Below are 21,503 nucleotides of genomic sequence, written 5' to 3'. Positions count from 1 at the left end.
TTCTACTGCACTACATCTCAGAGGCAATTGGCAAATATTGTAGTTTTTCATTTTAGTTACTTGTTTTTAGAGATTTAGATTACAAAACATACTGTTAAGCCCTAGTATACTGTAGCTATTTCATACTGGCTATTTGAAAATAGCCAATCTACATTGCATCGCATGGTGACATCTTAATTGTGGGCTTGTACTTTTGTACTGTACATTTTGATGCCAATAGTTTTGTAAAACTACTTTTACTCAAGTCAAGTTTTGAATATCTTTACTTTTAGTTATCAAGGCAAGACTGTGTATGGCTTGATCCCGCCTCTAGCTGCCGCTGATTGGCCAGGCCGTTTGGTGGCCGGTCTGCCTGAGATTTCCCCCCCCGCTGCTATTCATTTCAATAGAAGTTGCTCAGTGGCGTTTTGAGCACCCGTAATCGGAAGTACAATTATAACTCAATGGCTTGAGTGAGCGGAAGTTTAGCCTAGCCTAGCCCATGACGGTCCTGGGATGATGCACATGACGTCATGAATTTGCCAGTAGGTAGTGGCAGCTTCAACGTTGGATAGCCTTACTGGGGGCTTGGCTACACCACGTGGTTTGTCAGGGAGCCCTTATTTGGTTTTTCGTGCATTTTTCTGGCACTGGCGCCACTTTTCCCCCTAGAGGGCTAGCATGGATTGTGTTAAACTAAGAAGTTTGGGAACCACTGCTCTAAGGTAGGCTACAGATTGGGGGGTCATGTTCGTGCTGCATTTCAGTCAGCAGCAGAGGTAGTCAGAATGCCAAATGGACATCTGCCGGCTAACAGGACAAGGGTGTGAAGTCTTGAAACAGCTTCTCTTAAAGGACCTATAACATAAAATTCAACTTCTGTGGGGTTTTTGGGGCTCCCATATGTGTTTTCTATCCCCACAAATAACCATTTTGAACAATCAGGCTTTCGTATCATATTGGTGCTTTAATGGAAATTGCTCTCAGGAACAGCTCAACTGATTTTGTCCTCATCGTGATGTCATCAATGTCACCCTACTTTGTATAATTCCTCCTCTTCTTCAGTCTTCAGTTCCAAATTTGCATTTCCACTTTGTTTACAATGGCCACCATTGTTGATTTTCCAAGCTGGCATGGAATGGAAACAAGCCTGGTTTTATCTAGCATCAGTATTATAATTACTCAAATATTAAATAATCTGCATATCAGCACCCCCACATCTCAGGACATTGTGGTACTGCAGCTAAAACTGCTTTCAAAGTCCAGAAAGAAATGACAAGGACTGGTTATATCAGAGTGGTGATTGAGGCTCAAACCATTAGAAATAACTTTCAGGGACATAGACAATACGATATTAAATATTAAAAGCAGTTTTAAAATGCATGTTATTTGCGCTTTAAATATTTTTCCTCCAATGCATTTCTGATCCATCAAGTATATTGCTCACACAAATCTGCCATTGTAACGCTACGCATCAACATGTTGTCTCCCTCTCTACACGCACACACATGCGAGGGTCTGTCTTTTACTTGACTATTGTACATACTCTATTTAGAGGACCCTGTTTAAATATTCAGTTATCACTTAGCTGTATGCAAACGCACACTTTGGCCGTGATTTCTTTATAGGATGTCTGGATGCCTCCCAGGTCCCTGAGAGCGTTCAGATTCCAGGCAGTGAAACTGGTGTCACCCAGAAAGATGGGGGCATAGTGAACTGATTTATGAGAAGTAGTTAAACTTATCCATGTCAAGTTATGAACGCAGGGCTGTAAACCCAAGCGATTTAATCTGTGGATTTTTTTTTTATTGAGGCAGATTGGTTCATTCATTAAAGGGGATGATTTATGAGAGCAGATGCCTTTCAAAATGACAACCTGCACATTATAAAAACTGAGGTGGCTTAACCCAATGTTGGGGAGGAGTGTATTCTACTTTTTAGAGGTTTGCTGGTCTCTTTTTAATCATGTGCCCTAGCATCCCCTCTAGGGCGAAAGTAACAATAAAAAATAACGGCTCACAATATGTGACTCTTTTTGAGAGCAAGACTGACTGATCAGGAGAGGAGAAAAACTGTTAATTCTTTCTGTGCTATCTATGATTATAACCGTACCCCCTAGGCTAGGGTACGGCATGTGCCACCTACGTACATGTTTGTACCCCAATTTACAATTTACCTTTTTGCATTGCTCCGGTTGCTATGGAGAGCCTCCGTCCCCATGCACCAGCTATGGGATTTTTAAATCCAGCTCCATTGAGCCGGAACAGGATTTTCAAAGCCTTGTACAGTATCTCTAAACTAAAGCTTCAAGCACTGTCCATGGTGACCTGTTGCGCATGCCGACGATCGTAAATAATTTCCATTGAATGTGAAGGGGGAGTTGACAAACTGACATATTGAGCCTACGACACACAGGCCCCTTTTCCACCGGTTGGTTCCCAATGTGAACCGGTTCAGTTGTTTTTGGTTTTTAGTCCATGAGCCAGAGCTCCAAAATTGAAACGTTAATTATGAATTGAGTGGGCAAAACCATACCTATATTAGATTGTTATCACCGTGAAACTTCCCCAATTGAGTACTTAGTACTTACATGAAGACAATGATCTATTGTATTAAAAAAATTACATTTTCTAAATATGCAAATGAGGCATTATGTAGGAAAATATGCAAAATAATCGAAAATATGAAAAAGCTACTACTGTGGAAGGGTTATCATGTATTAATTTACTTGTATTGATCCTATAAACAATTTAATATAGGGTATAGTTTGCCCACCAATTTTGGAGCTCTGGCTCATGGACTAAAAACCAAAAAGAACTGAACCGGTTCCCATTGGGAACCAACCGGTGGAAAAGGGGTCACAGTATGGCATCCCCTAGTACCTCTACCTTCACATTCAGTAGACCCTGTGATCTTTTGTGGCCAGATGTAATTTCCTGGGGTCTAATAGGACTATAGTAAATATTAATAAAGAAATCGCATACATTTTTTTTAAAGAAATATTTAGCCCCATTCGAATGCCCCCACCCCCTGTCAAAAATAGCTAAAATCGCTAAAACGAAAAATTAGCAAATGAAAAAAATAAAATTAAAATAACACCCTTTAAAGGAAATTGTGCCACTCTCAATCAGCATTTTATTTTTTGAGGGACAGTGTATGAGAGATGGGGAAGCATTGTATGAAAGATAGGGGAGGCACAGGAGAGAATGCTCTGGGATTTGATCAAAGTCCAGGAAATGACCCGTGTGGGTCCACCAACAACTTTAATAATCAACACACATTGAAGGGCACTTTAGAATGTGTCCATTCGCTACATAAGAGAGCATTTTCTCCTTGTATTATATTGGAGACTGGGAAATGTCTACCTTCATTCGTATATCTTTTCATGATCATGCATGCTACTTCAGCTTTAAAATACTGCATACACTTTTCCAAAGTCAATAAAACACCTGAGATAGGGATAGTCGGAAAGCAATTCCGTACATCTTAAGCACTCCTTCAAAGATATGTTAAAGTGTGGAACTGTGTTTACTTTGCAGTAGCTGCGGTGTGCTGTGAAATTTGCTTTCATTGCCATATGGAGGTATGCCTGGAATACTGTAGGGTTGAATGCAAGTGTAAATGCCTGTGATGTTGACAAATATATACAAGAGCTTAAGCATCTCTATTGTGTGTGTGTGTGTGTGTGTGTGTGTGTGTGTGTGTGTGTGTGTGTGTGTGTGTGTGTGTGTGTGTGTGTATAAAAAGAGGTATGTTATTGGGGTTATCAGGCGGCCACCTACTGCATAGGTTTCATTGGATTAGTTCCATGGCAGCTCAGTTTCACAGCAAATTGAGATGTCCGACAATCGCTCCCATCTTCTCAACACTGTTCAAGCCTATACCTATCTATCTGCTCTACTCTATATCTACACTTGCCTGACACTCAATTTCCATTTAGTTTCACTTCATTATTCATTCTGAGAGTGTTCCCACTGCAGCCGTTTTCCTAGATGGACGTTGCTGAACAGGGAGCTTAACATTACTCTAATACACCCCCAGGTGTGGTTATAATATTAAAACATGCCTTCCCTGTGTATTTTTGGTTTCTTCCTGAAAGCTGAAAGCCTTTGAGTCAAAAGGCTCAATTCTATCTGACCTTAATTGCTGTGGCTTAAACTGCTCGGCTTTGTTTAATTCCATCATCACGGAATCCTGCCCGAGAAAACACACTGACTGGGTGACAGCAAGTTAGCAACTCCAGACTCCAGATTAGCTTTTTTGGTTTGAATGGGGCTTTAGACTTTTGACAGGGGGCAGTTACAAATTTCAGCCACCTGAGCTTTTTTAGAGCAGTTTTGAAGGAGGAGTCAGACTATGCCACATTCTGATGGCATAGCATTAGAACAAATTTGACCCCATTTTTGTGTCGAATCAGGGTTCAGTGAGATCAGTGGGGCACCTTCTGGTGTTGTGCCTGTGTGTGTCTTTTACGCTACATACTAATTCCTACACGGGTTGTGCTTATAACCACGCCCCCGGGAAAGTTTACTGAGGTTAAAGGAGAATTCCATGCTAGAAGGCTTTCTTACCTTTATTTGTAGTTGTCTCCACCAAAGAGGTCCGGGTGTTATTTTGTGCAAAAGATCCCTACCATAAGCCCTAAATGAATTGCATTGAATTTAATGGGAATTGAATGGGGCTATGGGGTGTTATGATAATTCGCTTATTTCCATCGCTCAAAATATTTTTTTTGTATATATCCTCTCTTCATAATGTAAATAATATCCCAAGCGGCACACTTTACTACTTATTTCGATGGAAATAAGCGAATTAACACCGAAATAACACCCCATAGCCCCATTCAATTCCCATTCAGTGCAATTCATTGAGGGCTTATGGTAGGGGAAATAGCCAATAAGGAGTTTTTGCACCTGGACTTCTTTGGTGGGCACGTAACAACTTCAAAGAAAGGTAAGAAAGCCTTCTAGCATGGAATTCTCCTTTAAGGTTAGGGTTAGGTTTAGGTATAGTTTTACTGAGGTTAGGGTTAGGTTTAGGTATAGTTTTACTGAGGTTAGGGTTAAGTTTAGGTTGTCAATCACAGCGACTGGCCAATCACAGCTTGTCGACTGCACAACCTGTGTAGGCTTTGGTATGTTGCATCTTTTACGTGTCTTTTATTGAAGTAGTGTGACAGGTACATGGGTATCCCTGTTTTCTTGCGGAGATCCTGAATATAAAACGTGTTCTTTGGTTGACTGTTCTGGTTACTTTTGTTGCCATTATTTTACTTGAGCCAGGGGAGCCATCCTCTAAGATAACAATCTAATCCAATCTAATCAATCAATCTTAAGTAATTTCATCTTTCCTTGTGATGACATTGTCGCCCTCTTTGACATCTTTGTTCTCTCTCCTGATGAGATAGAATTGTTCTCTATCCTGATAGGATTACATTGGTATTCCTGAAAATGTATTCTCCGTTTTAATAAAGAGCTGGCAAGACATGGAGACTCCTGTTACTGAATGAGCAATGACTACTATCCCTACCTTTTAATACATTCGAGGTAATGTGAGAGTGAGGACTAGCCATCACCAACTCGGGACGTGAGGATTGCTGCCCTCTACACACTCCTGTCTAGCATCCTGGTGTTGTTAGCTCCGCTGTCGCGTCTCAGTGTACTGTATTTGACCTGGGTTTTCTCCTACAGTGTCAGTTTTCCACCAGTTATGAATGCCTGACACAATGTCTAGCCTCACCCTTCCCCCTCTGACTGTCTGTGGCCCGTGGTAGGTCCCTGCCTGGAGAGGTCCACGTTTCTGATTTGGTCCTACAAAGTCATTGTACAGTAGCATTCTTGTGTAGACTCTATCCAGAGCCCTTTCCTGCTGTGCTGTGAGTGTCCATGTCTCGGCTCCACACAGCAGCACTGACAGCAGCCACAAACAGCCGCCTCTTGTTTGTGTGGAAATATCTGATTTCCACACTCTTCTAATCCCATGTAGAGAATTCCAGTGCCATCAGGATCTGCAGATCCTGTTTCATTGAATAAATATTGAACGTGATTCCTTTAACAATATAACCCTGACACCCAACATGTTGGTGGTTTCATGCGTTTCCAAAAGCACATTAGCCACAATAACCCTGGATTTTGGGCAAAATGACAAAATAGTTCAGAATTCTGTGTAAAACTGTGCAAAAGATGGAGACCAGTAATGTCTACTTGAAAACTACAAATGTTAAGGGTAACTTCCCCATTACCATGTATGCATTCTTTTTTATCCCACGATTTTGTAACCCATTTTTTCAATTATCTAATGCAATCCTGGGGTCTACACTCCTTCTGCCAACCTGGGGAGAGCAACAGACGAATCTCGTGCTTCCTTCAATGCATGAGGAGTCCAAGCCGCTTCTTTTCACCTGACAGTGGGGAGTTTCCCCGGTTGGACGTAGCGCGTGGGAGGAACACATTATTCCAACCAGTTCCTTTTACTGTGAACACTGTACAAACAACTCACCGGGCATTAACCAAATAGCAAAATAATCATAGCAACATGAGTTAGACGCCCCTCACTTCACACGGGTGTGTTTTTTTGTGTTTACATTCCAACTATGACAAATATAAGCTTTATAAATTACCACTAACTTTGCTGTGCTACAGTATACAGAGAAATGGACATCAAAAGGAGACAAATCTACTGAACAGTGATTGAATGGAAACAGGAGGGGGTGGTGGGGGGGCTCACCTCTGTCACTGACATAAAAAGACTGAATAATATACTGCCTACCCTTTTCATGTTGCTTCCTACGCTATTGTGGGTGCAAACGTTCTCTGCTGGCCCTTTGTGAATGAACGGAATTCCCTTTGATGCGTGACCCATAGTACACGTTCTATCGTGTTGAAGGAGACCCCATGGAATGACCAGACTAGACGGATAGAGATGACTTGTTTTTTGGCAACCTCAGAGTTCGACCTCCAGGCACTGGGGCGGCAAGAGTTTTTGAAGGAGCGTGGTCGGGCCAGCCAGGCTCCTGAACAGAGGCTCTGATGTATGAACATGGCTTCATCTTCTGACACGCAGCAGCAGCAGCGGGGATGGAGACAGATGGAGACGTAAGGTTAAAAGACACAGACCCACCACAGCGCTGTCCATTAGGGAGATGCTGGGTGGCAATCAATACCCTAGAGCCACACCGCTACAGGCCTGTCGCAATTGTTACACAATCGCCTTTTTAATCGCAACATTTTTTGTGAGAATCACAATCGTATCTTTTGCAAATTGTCATAATTTCCATGTTGAAAAATGTTCATAATACTTTCAGACATTTTGAAAAATAGTGGAAATGGCAGATCCATCTATCTACAAGCTCAAAACGCAGATCGGCTATTTCTGCTATTCATAAAGTATACGGTTATTAAATTATGTAAGGTTTTTGTCATATCTGCCCTGTTCAAACAGAAATATGTTGTTCGCTGTGGCAAGGAAGCAACCAGGTGCTCAGGAGGTGTGCAGGTATAAAAAATTAAAAAATAGTAAAAAGGTGCTCCTGGGATCAATCGGGTTAACGCATCTATATAGAACAAAGCGGAGATCCGGGCACACTTGATGTAAAAGGAGGAAAACTTTATTGTTTTGACCTATACGGTCTTCATCAGCCCTGATGAAGACCGTATAGGTCAAAACATGTCGGTTCAATAAAGTTTTCCTCCTTCTTAACATTAAGTGTGCCCGGATCTCCGCTTTGTTCTATATAGAAATATGTTATTCATAATGTTGACAGAAACTAAATTAAATTGTTAATCACAATTGTTAATGAATCACAATTATTAATTGTGATTTAACAATGCATTAAGTAAACATTCATATAATCGTGAATGACCTATGTACAGTATCAGTCATTATTCTATTTTCTTTTTTATGTTCAACAGACTTCTTAGACAGAGGCTAAGGAAATTGTATTTTTATTCTTTTTAGCAAACGTTTGTCCTGAGACCTTCATTCAGCTACTGTATATGAGTGCTAGATAGATATGATATAATAGATATGCACCTGCAGTCAACCAAAGGACAAAGAAAGGTGCAACAGTTTACCCTGTACTTTACTTTACTGTAGTTTACCCTGTACTTTACTTTTTGTACACGACATGTAAGCACATATTCACTTGGAGGAGGGCTGTGTGAACATGCATATCCAAGCGGGTCTCCTGAGGACAGATGACAAACTGAAAAAGTCTTCACTTACCCATGTTCTTTCCTGAATCATAAGCTCTACTGTGGTATATGTAGGCCTACATATTTCTGGCAATTATAGCCTAATTATGCTTTTTAAATGATGAGAAATCCATAACCTCTTCCTGTATCAGTATTTCCTATTTCAGCTACAGTAGTAAAACGTTGGGGGGGATGTGTGATTCATGAAACGGAACAGGAACTATAGGCGAGTGTTCAAATGAAAGCAGCATAACACTTACTTTACTGTATGTTATGAAAAGCGTTGTTGCGGGCACAGTGGCACAGTCTGTAGTGCTGTCGCCTCACAGCTAGAAGGTCCTGGGTTCGATTCCCGCTGTGGGCGCTGGCCGCTGGGGGCGTGTTCTCTCTTCCGCGTCATCAGTGCCCATGTGTGGAGTTTGCATGTTCTCCCCATGTCCCCTAGGGTAGGTACTCTCACAAAAAACATGCAATAATCCTGGTCTCTAAACTACCTCCCCTGGCCAGCCTGATGGAGGGGAAAGGAACTGGTCGGAATAACGTGTTACTTCCACGCCGACCGGGGAAACTCTCCCCGATCAGGTGAAAAGAAGCAGCTTGGACTCCTCATGCATAGAAGGAAGCATGAGGTCAGTCCTGGCTGGTTATTAAATAAAAAATACGTTTCTGGATGGCTTTCGAGCGTCTGTTTTGTAGTGCACTCACGTCACCACAGCATTTATAAAGTGCAAACCGCTCATCCTTCCTTAATTTCATTCCTAGCAGTGATTAATATGACGGCTGAAATCAATCTGGCACGCCCTATGAAATTGAGCCTCGCCCTCGTCTTTGCGACATGAACAACTGCAATACGACCACACAACGTATGGAAACCATGGTTACATGATGGACAAAGCCAATAAAAAGGTTTCCCCCGCTTGCCTTGCTGCCCGCCGCACCCCCCCCCCCCCCCCCCCCCCCCCCTCCATCTCATACACACACACAGACGCAACTTGCAAGCCCAACTGGTGTGTTCTTAAATAAATAAAGAACAAACACCTGCATGAATTATATACCCTGTCCTTGCTTGCCTTGCAGCCTGCCTCACCCCCCCCCCCCCGCACGCACGCATATACGCACATATCGTAATTTGCAAGCAACTGTCACTGTGTGTTAGTTGTAATCATTAGTAGTTAAATCATTAAAGTCTTTTTAATTTAATATACAACAAGATATATTGGTGAACGAAAACCTGAACCTGTGAACCATGAATTAAATAACAAATGGGCACACACACGCTGCTGTTTTGCAAATAGGTGCATCTCCTCCTGTCCTGTCTGTCTGTCTCTATCACTGCGGTCCGTCCGTGACACAGTGACCAGCTGACCACGTTCGACAGTCTCTTTAGTGCTGCAGCACTGCACTATACTCTCCAATGTCCCGTCATGGAAATATATTGATTCTAATTGCGCGATTTTAATTCCTTGTAAAGTTGGAAATCTCCTAATTTCATATGACACAAAGGCACATAGTTGATGTATTCCTTTACTTTTTTCTTTTCTTTTTTACATGTAGCCCTTATACATACCTATACAGTTTTATATAAACATTTTAGGAGTGAATACATATTATGTTTAGATGCCTGTGACAGCCTGATCAGCTGGTCAAACAATGCTGCTCCGCTTTTCTACGACGGGTGAGGACAAAGCCTACGACAGCTCCCACCAGAGTCGAAGAGTTTGATCAATCCTCAAGGGGGCCCGTCCCCCCGTCCCCCCACCGCAGCGCGGGAAAAAATAAGTTGTTGATTTCGCTGGTAAGAGAGAGAGAGAGGGAGAGAGAGAGAGGGAGAGAGATACGGAGGGAGAGAGATAGATCATAGGCGCTGGGTGCGTTTTACCTTTGGGTAGGCTACAGAATTGCGTTGGGGGGGAGACTGTCGCGGATTTATTTATTTCCCAAATGGTCTAAAAATGAGTTATTTTAGCATACTTTTACCAATGAATTAGCCTATACACAGACAACGACTGATCAGCCTTATTTGGACGATATGGGTCTTTTCTCGAGTCAGTGTGTAGTCACTAGTCTGTGTAGAGTTAGGTCTCTTTGGTGAATTCTTGATCAGTGTTATTATGTCACGAGTCAAGAACAACTACCATGAAATTCTGACACGCTTTGATGTTGTGGACATCTGGCTAGGTGAAAACAAAAGAAACCGATTAGCATTTGAGACTTTTAACACCTCTTGGACGGCCGGCGGAGTAGTCTCTCAAGACAGACTGTTGCCTCGCAACAATTGAGGAACAACAGGGGAGGCGCTGTTTTCCCGAATATTTGACGATGGGATTCTCATATTGCCGGCGGAGAGGTCCAAAATGTTTGGAATTCCCAGAAAATATGTAATGTAAATGTAAAATGTCCACGAAAATCTTCATGGGGGCCTAAAGGGGCCCTGGGAGTCTAAATATTAAAGTCATTTCATTTCCTGACTTTCAATTTAAGGGACATTCGACTTCAAGTCCATAGGCCTACCTGTGAAAGAGAAGAGGCTATTTGCATAAACATCACAGTAATAACTTGGAAGTCAGAATAAATAATGATGCCTATTAATGATAATAAATTATAGCCTATAGATAGACGATGCCTCGACAGACCTTTTCACCTTGATGAATAAGTAAAGCAATCCACGTCCACTCACGGTCACGCAATTCACACCATTGATTGATGCGCTTTGTGCGTGCTCTCTCGGCTAACAGTTTAACGGACGTTTATACATTGATTGATTAATTGCAGCTGCAAAACAGTTGTGTAACTTGTGGGGCTACACAGTACACACGTTTAAACGCTTTGGTTGCTTATGCAATGAATATAAAAATAGATGAAGCACGCATGCATGGATCGAATAGCCTGCATGGACTAGGCAGAGTATATAAATGTTTATACTGTATGTATCGACGACATCACTCCCTCCCTAGCCACCCCGTTCACTAGTTCACTCTACTGCCTCCCCATCGACAACGCTCCACACGTCCCAAACTCTTCTCCCTTCTGGCTCCAAAACTGTGGAATGCACTTCCCATTGCAGTCAGAACTGCAGCATCACTCCCAATCTTCCGCCGTAGTCTGAAAACCCACCTTTTCAGACTCCATCATGGCCCATAGCACTTACCCTACCCCCTTAGATAGCATTTCTGTAGACTTAGATAGCATTTGATACAGACTTATAGCATGTTATGTAGACGGCACTATAATTGCATTGTATGTAGTCATAGCACGTCATAGTACATATGTATAGCATAGTAGTATATATGTATAGTTTATATGTATAGTTTCATTATATAGATATTCCACTGTTACTTTCTTAGCTTACGCATGTTTCATGATAAATGCTTTTATGTGATGTATTCCCATGCTTTTTTGTTCTTGCTTAATGTTAATCGCTCTGGATTAAGAGCGTCTGCTAAATGCCTAAATTGTAAATTGTATCGTTTTTTTATTTTATTTTCCAACTGTGCAAAATATAATGCAAGTGTTTCCATCCCCCATTTGCGCATTTCCTAAGCACATTTCGAGGTTTTTCCATTCAGGATTTTATTTGCAAAAGCCTTTTTGCGCAAAACCACGGCTTTATGGAAACACCGTTAGTGACAGAGACAGACCCATGCAGCCAGCCAGCCAGGGACACAAATTGCTGTGCATTGGAGTGGCTGCACCACTCAAATGTAGTGAAAACATCTGATCTACAAGCTCATGTGACCTATTTCCACTATTTTTTAGATTTTTTCCCACATGCAAACAATTCTGACAATTATGGAACATGTATTGTGATTATCTCAAATACCAATAGAGATTGGGCGATTATATAATAATTGTGACAGACAGGCATTCTGATTGGCCAGTATGAGAACTCCTGTATCTGTGAGCTATTTAAGCTTAGCAATGAGTAACAAAACATTTATATTCCTTGTTTCCTTTTTGTTGAATTAATGTATTTGTCTGGCATTGCATTACTATAATAGAGCAAGTGAATGTTAGGCAAAAATGTAAATTGAAAGAATATAATTCCCATAAGCAAAATACACTGAATTGTTTGTTTTTGATTTCTAAAGTGCAGCACTGTCATTGTTCCCAAATGGAAAGCGGAAGACAGAACCCTGCAATTTATAATATTTTCCTGAAAAGCCTCATAAGTAGCAAACACGCACAACAGCACCATGGCTAATTCCCAAGAATAACTACTCATTTTAGCACGTTTATTATTATATATTTATATGTAGTTAATTTGCACCACCAGGATGCGGACAAGAGTAAAGCCAATTGAGGAGAAACCCGTCCATGCCATCTTCCTACCCAGCTGAGGTCATTTGCCTTCACACCAGTACAGGTTGAAAATGATAGTAATAGTGTTATATCTTCAAATGGCCTTTAGCTTAGAGAAAATAGATGTTAATTGGCTTCTGCTGTGTTTCTGCTCCCCCACCACAAACGTGCTAATTAATTGTCTTTCATGGTAGTAGAAGCAGTGACATTTGCATAATGTCCTTTCCTCTGAGAGCTACCGAGGATCTCTCTGCATAAAGGAATTAGTTCTGGGGACTTGTTTGGTACAGTGATGTTAGTCAGTCTGAGGAAGGATCTTTTAATTGATTCATGCAGTAGGCTACTCCAGGAGCTAAGAACTGTGAATGCCATCCTGTTCATACACTCAAAAGCTCCCAACAGTTTCTTACTGGAGCTCTTGCTCAGAAAGAAAGACGGATCTTTCCCCTGCATACCGCATTTGACTAAAACACATCATGTTTTTCATTTCATTTGAGAAAGTGTCTTGGCCCGGGAGGTTGATGGAGTGTTAGAGCTATAATGATGAATACATAGTGTGATTGATAAGATCAGACAAACCTTTATTGATCCCTGTGGTCAAATTGAACAGTGTGGTGTTGACAGTCAAAATCCTATTTTAATTTTCTCTAGAGAATATTATCAGCTATAACTTACCACAAGTGTGGTACCACAACCTAATTGAAAAATATGCTACATGTTACTTTAGAAGCCACATCCATATGCAAACATACAGTTTTAAGAAAAGTTATATATTTAATTTGCAAGTTGTAAGTCGTGATGTGTAGCACTGCCACTGTTACACTCTATACAGTCTATACAGGTGTCGTAGCAGCATGAAACGCAGTGTACTGTATAGTGTACAGTAAGACAGTCAGTCAGTTTCCAACAGTGATTATCTGGATAATTTTGTCCAGTCTATCAATGAGTATGTAGCCTGGCTACTGTAAGCAGTCAATATCAACAATGAGTGAATATAATGTATGCAAGTCTCACAATAGTTGTGCTGAACAGACATCTTACAATTCTGTAGTGTAATCCCAGTAGTACATGTGTGTCAGAGTCAAACAGGTCCACAGTCCCAGAGAACAGAACAGGTCTTAAAATTCTTATACAGTATGGGGGTCAAAATTGGTTGTGGAGCCTGATGCCTAGTGGCACAAAGGACTGTTTTTTGGTGGTGTAACTGACAGCTCTGTTGCAATCCTCTGCCCTCTCAAAGATGAATGTTTTGAATGAATTGTAATATAGGAAGAATCATAAACAAACCAGTAACTAAAGTTTCTGGAAATGATGTCTCGGAATTGACCAGACAGTGCAGATATTTTTTTCTAAATCCCTAGGCTATCTCTTTAGTACAGTAAATTACACAGAAAGCCTTGATATTCCTGGTACTTCCTCCACAAACATACACACGCACACTTCTATGGCATGCTTGTACAGTATATGTCACTTTCTCTACCAAGATAGACAGATATGTTGATAGCCCGATCAAATCATCAAGGAGAGGATTAAATAAATCTGTTCCTTTACATTCTCTGGATGTTTTCTTGACAGCCAGATGATGAAGCTTAGTAAACAGAGAGAGAGAGAGGACCTGCATCATGGCCTGGAAACAAATAAAAATGGTGAAGGGTGGGGGTTATTGTTGGCGAGGTAAGCTATTGATTTTTACGCCCTCCCGTCAAGGTCATTGACATTACTGTGTAATTGAAGTTTTTAATGGATCCATTGAAATATGGTAGGTCAGATAATGGGTGTTCATAGGAGATTGGCCTGGCAAGATAGCGCAGGCTAAGGTTGACAATAATGCACTCAAAGGACAAACGAGTATAACACAGTAGAAGCAGATCAAACAATTGCATTTTTTGGATGACATAAACTCTTCAAAAGGAAGGACTACCTCATGTGTTGTAGCACAAATTCACTTATTAACCCATTCTGACCTGAGATCAGATTCATACGAGGTTTCCGCCGGACACACACTGGTCTGATGAACCCATTCTGACCTGAGATCAGATTCTAAAAATGTCAGTCGTTCTTCGATTTTTTTCAAAAATAGCAGACCTACAAGCTCGTATCGCGCCACTCGGTGGCGCGATATGAGCTTGTAGATCTGCTATTTTTCAATAGATAAAGCAGAACATGATGCTAACACCAAAATGGGTGCCCGGTCAGAATGGGTTAATATTGTTTCAGTGATTTCTTCACACATTCACTTATTATTTCAGTGCTGATTTCTTATTCTCAAGCCAGCCAGCTCTCCTATAATGTTCGAATGCTTCACATGCTGTCTGTAATTCTGCGCCATAAAAGGCGAGGACAGGAAGCTGTGGTCTGTTTATTTTCATTCAAGAAACTATATTTTAAAACATGGTGTGATATGTATAAGCGTGTTTTTGAATTTCTGCTAAGCAGCAAGCGAGGCTTTGACTAATTGGTTTATATTTATTACGTTATTGTAACTGTAAAGGGGAAACGAAATGTGTCCCGCGGGCGAGGCAGCTTTATTTTCTACACATTTTCAGCACATCTGAGGTGCTGAGTGTTTTATACATGTACACAAAAACAACTGATGTGATGCATCATATTTTTATTTTAACATCAATATAAGAAATAAATGCTATAAACTGGTTACACTCATTGTTTCCAGGGCAGTCACTTATTTCTATGAGGCAGATCTGCAACATGAGAAAAGTAGGCTTGAAATTGCTTGAGGAGCTGATAGAGTACGTTGCTGCACCACCACAGATTTAATTCAAGCAATTAGTTTTTCTAATCATCAAATGTTAGTTTGATGGATAAAATGAATGAATTAGTTCTGCTCACAGTGATAGCATATGCCATACTGGTTAAGACCCAAGCCTTCAGAACACATACAACTTATAGCCAGACCGTTTTTTGTCTCCACCAGGCCGAAGGCTTTTATTTATTTTGATCAGTATCGGCATTATGCAGCTTATCTGTGTCCACATTTTCACGCTCTTCCCACCTGGTGTCCCTATTTTGGTCATGTCATTATAGGTGAACATTTTCAACTTAAGTTTTAAATATACAAGCTCACTTGTAGAAATTCAAAACCTATGCAAAACCTAGTCTCCTGGACTAGTCAAAAATCACCAGGTTATTAGTTTTTTTGGGAAGTGCTACAGTACAATGACATTTATGTTATGTTAATTATTTGTGGGGGCTTGGTTTCACACAGCCATTTGGAAAACCAAATAATGTAATATAAAAATTGCAAATAACCAAGATAAGCTCAGGCTAATAATGGTGGACTGGGACCGTCAGGACATTTCTCAGGGCAGTTGGCTCAGTGCTTCCTTATTGAGGTCTATTTAATCTTCAATGGAGGAAATTATGACTCATATCAAATAATCTGTTTCCCTTCTTTGTATTGGCCAAGCTAGATCACAACCAGATTTGTCATTGTTCAGCATGGATTAATCACTCAGGGTGACAGTGCAGGTAATTGGCCAATTCTTCATCATAGGACCACAAGAATAGCCCCCTGTCAGCAGGCTGTCATGCAAAATAACAGAGGAGGCTGCATGTGCTGCTCTCTTTCAATAATGCCGTCTTTGGGGAGTGTATTAATCATATTTGCACCATTTAAAGAAACATGGATCAGGTATAGGTCTGTGAAGCATAACACACACTGTCACTTTAATTATTAGAAGGTGGTGCTACATGTTTTCTTTTATGATGAAGATGAATCTTTAGTAGTGTACATACTGTTTCTTGGCAGTGCGCGCTGTTTATATTGGATAAAATAGGCGAGGCCCCCCTTCAGAAACAAAGTATACGTCGTCCTATGGAAACCTATCGACAGGCTCTTTGCTTTTATATTTGTTTTCAAGGAGTTGCCGAAAGCCACTCGGCATTATAATGGTGTCACGCAGGTTTCATATTCGGGTCATCACAGAACTGTAAGGAGCCCACCAACAGCTCCCACTTGCCTGTGATCTCTCCACAGTCCATCTGCCCCACAGCAATCCTCTCAATAGCCCAATCCCCGAGTGTTGGCCAGCCAATGAGTTCAATTGTGGAGGCAGAGATTCTCTGATAAAGGTGTTTTTTTGGCAGTGGAAGCTACAGTAGTCTTTACTCGAGACTCAGGTGTGTGTGAGGTTCTCTCAAGTCTTTTGTGGGTGGTAGACCTTCGCCATGGGCAGGTCTTATCAGCTCTAAGGCTTTTGGGAGCAGATTCTCAGATCTGCTTGATGGTGAAGGTTCTTAAACCATGGCTGCATTAAGATATTAAACACCTTATCTCACTGTCTGTGTGTGTGTGTGTGTGTGTGTGTGTGTGTGTGTGTGTGTGTGTGTGTGTGTGTGTGTGTGTGACACTTCCCATAGACAACCAGAAAAGTCCTCTCTAATTATATTAAACAACGTCAAAATCACCAACATTGCAGCTGTAGGGAAAGCTTGAATTATCCTCTTTCAATCTGTAAAGTGTTTGTTTCATAAAAATCCACCGTAGAATTTCCTTGCAGATGATTTATTTCTAAGTGCTGGAGTTTGGAAGTGCTCGTTGACTATCACTCAACGGCCCATGCGTACCACCTGTTTAGAATGTGCACATAAAGCAGCAGGCAGCAGGAGGTTGCTTTACTGATAACGAGCGCTTCCATACTCTGATATTTAGAAAAGAATCATCTGCAAGGAATTTCTTGACAGGAAGTAGCTCATAAAATGTCTACGATGGATTTCTATTAAACAAAAACTTTACAGATTGAAAGAGGATAATCCAAGCTTTCCCTACAGCTGCAATGTTGGTGATTTTGATGTTGTTTAATATAATTAGAGAGGACTTTTCTGTTTGGATGAATGGGCTCTCTATGGGAAGTGTCACCTATAGGTATCACCTTGCTGGCAAGATGGCAGCCATGTGAATATCATCAATTGGAAATGCTTTTACTTTGATAACATATATTGTCATTAATGTTTTTGGTGACATATATATGATGAAAATAAGTGGATATATCAAACTATTCCACTAAACTAATTTTATCTTTTGGACACACGCACCCATATTGGGGTAAAAATATATCCATTCCTTATAGATACTAAGGGGACGTGACCATCACACAATTGAAAGTAATAGCTTCTAACCTCCCTAGATGGCGACACCTGTCCATTGAACCAGCTGGTATGAATGACTCAATTGGAGTCCAGACACATAGTACGCATTCCACAAACGGATCCGCATTGGTGTCTCATGTATCCCAAATGTATTGTAGATGGTAAGAGACGGTATTCCATTATCTTTCGTTTCAGTATAAAACTTTGTTTAATTAACAAACCTGTAGACAATGGGCATTCAGCCCAGTCGTCTCTTGAAGGTGCCTAACTGTCTACATCAGATAGATGTATTTACACAGCGATAGGACTAACCAAGTGTGGCATGAATTTTGAGCTGGAAGATGGTTTGTTCACTTTGTTGACAATTGTAATGTTTGAAGACAGAGTAAAATACCCCAGTAGTTTTATTTATTTTCACTCTGTGTCTGTCTGTCTATGGATCTTATCTATTTACACTCTGCATGTATGACGCATGCAGGATTGACAGTTGTCAGACAGATACAGAGATTTGTGGATACATAGATCGAGATTTCTGAACAACCATTAGCATTGATTGAAGTATGTATTAGGTTTTCAGAATTACAGTATATTTCAATCACAATTAACTCAATACAAAAAACTGTTAACTGTGAGTGAACGACTCAATAAAGCACTACACTTGTTTACAAGAGGGTCCACCTTGTTCAATTCATCATAACATTTAGAGACATATAAATATACACTTCTATATAGCCAAATCATCATCATAAAGGAGGTAAAAATGGAAAATCATATACAATGAGTGGAATAAGGGGTGGGTGGGGGATTCAGATTTTACAGGGGCCAGTTTCGAATTGCAGCCATCCGTAGGTGCCCTTTGAGAGCGGTTTTGAAGGAGTCAAGGGATTCGCATGTCTTAATGACCGTTGGCAGGGTGTTCCACATTTTGGTGGCATATAGGAGCAAAATTAATTTAGTCCCTTGTTTGTGCCAAATCCGGGTTGCACATGGTTTGTTGAGCTCCCTCTGGTGTTGTGGGTGTGGACTTGGGTATCTTGGTGGTGTATCAAATCTTTTAGACCAGGTCACCAGACCCATTGCAAGATGCTGTACTCGGTCGTCAACCCTAAGCCATTCCAGCCAGTCAAAGTGGGCAGGGGTGAGGTGGGTTCGTGGAATGAGGCCAAGTAGTAGCCTGACCAGTTTGTTTTGGGAAGTCTGGAGCCTTGCTTTAAGGGCCTTTTGAGGTGCTGTGGTACCAAGAGGTGCATGCATAGTCGAAGAAACCTTGTACGATGGCTCCTGTTAGGGTCTTCAAGGTGTTTTTGTCGAGCAGTGAGGAGATCCTGTATAGGAATCTTGTTCTTTTGTTTGACTTTTTTTATTACCGGAAAGATTTGCCTCCAGGATGGAACCTAGGTAGCATCTTTTTGTGTGATAATATTGTCACCCACTCTAACCAAAAAGCTATCTGCCTTGTTGAGATTCTGATTTGATCCAAAGAGAATGGATTCAGTTTTTGAACGAGAGGCGGATGAGAAGCAGAAATGAAGCGCTTAGTATATCCATCAGATCAAAACCACGGAGAGCAGATGCGAGGCATTCTTTCCACCGCGCTAACAGGCTAGTGAACGACACAAAGATTTAAAAAATGAAAGAAATCAGAATATTCTTCTTTCGCCTGATATCAGAGGATGCGCTAGGACGTCGTCCTATGCATCCGTGGATTGGATTCCCTATGACGTGTGGACACGTCGGATGGACGGAACCTGTTCAAATACAATATGATAATTGAGTGTGCCTTTACTAAATATGTGTCCCTTAGATCTGGTGCAACATGAATAATATTCATATGTATGCTATTTTGGAAAAGCTTTTACCATATTATGGTAAAAGTTTTTCCAAAATAGCATACATATTTCACACAACTCTGAATTTGAACCAATTCGGTATAATGGCCCATATACAAAGTGAACATCACCTATTAACAAAATCTAAATCCAAACAACTGACAGAACATCAGGCTTACACCATCATAAAAATCAACTGAACTACTCTGTTTAGAGGCGGGTTTATTGGCTCTCCCCTGATAAGCTCAGGAGAGACTTGGAATAGAGCCACTGCTCCTTTGCATAAAGAGCCAGTTGTGGTGGTTCTGGCATGATGGCGTCTAGTAAGAAAGAATGCCCAAACCCAGGGAGGTTTCCCAGGCACACCCAGCTGGGAAGAGACCAGGTGACAAGATGGGTGGATTATATATCTCCACGCTGGCCTGGATATGCCTCGGGATCCCCCCGCAGTTAGAGCTGGCTAATGAGGCCAGGGAAAGGGAAGTCTGGGATTCTATGCTGCTACTTCCACAACTCAACTCTGGATAAGCGGACGAAGATTGATGCATGGAGCTATCGGAGTTGATGGAGCCCGCTCTTTACATGTCTCTGCCCATGGCCAATCACCACCCCCCCCCCCCCCCTCCTTTTTCCGACTCAGGATCATGTGTGTGTGCAAGTACAGCCTTTAAATAAATTCTATACGTGAGCATTGGAAATGGGTTAAGTCCCCAATGCATGGTCAAACCCAATTCAGAGGAGGATTTCAGGGTCATTTATTTGTTTGTCCCGAGGGGCGATTTGGTTTACAGCAAGGCATAACGCAGGTAACATGAAAGGCAAAAAACACAGTAAAGGACACATAGTACACATAGAACAATAAAACAGGATGGCAGTTCAAGGTATCATAACATTGAAATTCACAACATTTTCAGAACAGTTGTATAAAGAATTCATACAAGCGAGTCAGGTGACAAGACTTTTTGGTTGTGTTCAGCAGGGATGTGACTCACAATTACGTGTGTGTGTGTGTGTGTGTGTGTGTGTGTGTGTGTGTGTGTGTTATTCAGCAACTGCAGGCTGCATATGAAATCTCTTGTTGTTGTTCTTTTTTTTCTCTTCCTTTTTATGACAATGCTCCAAATATGGGTGGTCAATTGAATCCCCAATTATGTCTCAGAAACAGTTACGTAAGTAGTAACGTACATCAGCGCTGGAAGGGGGGTGCGGAGGGTGCTCCAGCACCCCCTGCTGGTGGAGAGGAGAATTGTTTGACATGTCTATCAGAGCGTGCTGAATGCAGAATGCACAGCGAGTGAGTTGACAGATAGACACAACATGACGAGACAGCAAAAACCTATTGTAGTTTTACTTTCACCTGCACCAGGTTTAAATAAATCTAACCCAAACAACAACACAATAAGAGTCACATACTGTTATTATGATTAACTCGGTTAACTAGGTCCTAAATAAGTCATTATTAGGCCAATTATACCCGAATAAGACCCGAAGTTTTTCGTGCGGCCTCGCTGCGCTCGGCCGCGATATCCCTCCCACCCTTCAGCTCCCCCTGGTATAAATACCTTCCAGCGCCCCTGGTAACGTAACAACTCCTTTGCCCAAATTCTTCTAGGGAAAAGTCCCACTCCAAATTCCTATGCACTGCAATCAAATCAGCATGCATCTTCCACAACACAAACCAGATGAATCTCCAATAAAGAAAACGAAGCATTACCTCCAGCTGACTAATGACTTCCCATGATCTTCCCCTCCTTCCCTCGACATATTCCGTCGGGGAGAGAAAGGAGAGAGTGATGCGGGGGTTTGCCTGAAGTTTTCCACTTACCCTTATTGCTTCTGCCGCCGAAGAAGCAATATTATTATCTCCGGCTGCAGGCCACACGGCACACAACTTGTAAATAATATACGTAGCAAGCTGGACAGAAGCCTGTGGCCACAGCTAATCCCGGTATTATTCCACTTTTATCGTTGCTATTTGTTCATTATTCCTCATCTCCTCTGGCTGAAGACGGCCAGCGAAATTGTTTTCACTCCATTGTTTTTTCTTCTGCAACAAAGTCCAAATTAGCATTGCGGGAGCGGGCAACATTTAGAAATT

Source organism: Protomyctophum parallelum, assembly GCF_964188405.1.
Source record: "Protomyctophum parallelum genome assembly, chromosome: 16".
NCBI lineage: Eukaryota > Metazoa > Chordata > Actinopteri > Myctophiformes > Myctophidae > Protomyctophum > Protomyctophum parallelum.
Note: the sequence above shows the minus strand (reverse complement) of the source record.